The following is a 1872-nucleotide window of genomic DNA, read 5'->3' on the forward strand; positions in this document are numbered from 1 at the left end:
GTACCCACTTTAGGACTCTGTCGCACTAACATATTTGACATTTAGTGAGACTTACAGTTCAATTTGTCAAAAAAGTTAATGTGACATGGTACTAAAGTGTATACATATTAATGCTCGTGACCATAGATTTGCCGAAATTGGTTATTTTTTGGATTTCTTTTTTCCTTGTTATTTTGTTCATTTTTTTAACATAATTAAGTTCTGTTATTAAGTTCTGTGCAATAAAGTATATTTGATTTAATTTGATAGATTATTATTGTGACATATTATATGTTACGTTTCATGAAAAATCAGAAATAATAATAACGTTCAGTTCCTTGAAGTAAGCTTACTTCATCGCCATCTATCCAGCAGCTGGGAAACAAATTAAAACAAATTTTAATAAAAAGAAAATCCTTCATCCAATGAACCAAAGAAAAAAAATAATGGACTCACCCCATAATAAAATAATAAATAGGATTTCTTCTATATTTTTTATTCTACTCCACCATCAGCTACAAACATTGTAACTACCTTATCGCATCTCAGTAGAGGATTTTTTCTTTCTAACTCTGTTCTCCAAAGTTATTGGCAATGAGTACTTCCATAATTTAACACTTTATTAAAGGCTTATTAATTCGAATTATTGTAGAATAGAGAGAAAATTTCAATGGAGTAATATTTACGGGCATAAAATCTGAATATGAAAACACACTTGTGTTATTACTACAACACTTTATTTTTAACCGATTTCAAAAAAGGAGGAGGTTATCAATCTGACCAATATGTTTGTAATATTTTTGGAATAACATATATTATAATATCCGTATATGCTGATAATTTTATAGATCCTGAAGTTATACCTCTACGCAACGTAAAAGTATTACAGAATCTTTTAAATTTGTAGCTAGCTAGCCAGTAGACTCAACTTGCTCTACTGTGAATTAGTTAATAATAACTATAGAAATCTCCAAAACAAAATTACGAAAATTACAAAACAAAGTATCAAAAAGTTAGGTCCCACCGAGATTTGAACTCGGATCGTTGGATTCAGAGTCCAAAGTGCTAACCATTACACCATGGGACCGCTGCCAGAGGCGACGAAAGAACGTATTACTAGGTAAGAGAGTCGTAGTACGCATGACATCGTTTCGTTGTCTGTCTTACTCATAGCGTGCCGTCTCTGTCTCGCGCTGTGACTGTTTGGTCAATCAATAAAACGAATGTGTAAGTGGGAATTTAATACGACGAATGTGAATTTTATTCGACGTAGAGCCGGAATATACTAAAATTAGAACTGGGAGAGAAAATAAAACGTTTGTTATAAGATTTTTAAAGGAAATTCTATGAGTTTTTTAAGAATTTGTAAAGAATACCTATACCTGCATAATATGTATATTCTGATAAAAGTAACAATCCCATTTCGTTTATTTTATAGAAATATTATGATACTTTTACGTACTTATGTTTCATTGGCACAAGATTTTGGTGTTTACTTCCTATTTAAGTACCTAGAGGTAAAACAAAGACAAAGTATAGCTTATCCATAGATTTACAGACTCTATCTCGTAGATGCTAAGAGCATCGAAGGTGAATTATGTCGGCAATATAGCATGCACTTAGAGATGGAATTAATTTAACTCTCCTCGTAGCGCCTGACTCAATTTGTAGAGCAAATGCGATCCGACAACGAATGGAGAGAGGTTACAATTGCAATACTTAAACTTTTTCTATCGTGTGGGTTGTAAGGTGGATTACCAACCCCATCGAACCTGGTGTCAGGGTTACTATTGAGCCGCCAAGGCCCCCTGACATGGCTCATTTAACGAATACTAACTTACATCAGTAAGTAGTAACTGGGACCAACGGCTTAACGTGGCTTCCACAGCACGG

The 1872-nt window shown here is 33.4% G+C and overlaps 1 non-coding gene across 1 annotated transcript; it reads right to left on the bottom strand.

The window, feature by feature from the left end:
* Window positions 1–994: 994 nt before the first annotated feature.
* Trnaq-cug (transfer RNA glutamine (anticodon CUG)) lies at window positions 995–1066 on the bottom strand. The gene has a single exon. It is a non-coding gene; the product is annotated as a tRNA-Gln (tRNA).
* Between the last annotated feature and the right edge of the window lie 806 nt (window positions 1067–1872).

The sequence above is a fragment of the Pectinophora gossypiella genome, chromosome 19, assembly GCF_024362695.1.
Source record: "Pectinophora gossypiella chromosome 19, ilPecGoss1.1, whole genome shotgun sequence".
Lineage (NCBI taxonomy): Eukaryota > Metazoa > Arthropoda > Insecta > Lepidoptera > Gelechiidae > Pectinophora > Pectinophora gossypiella.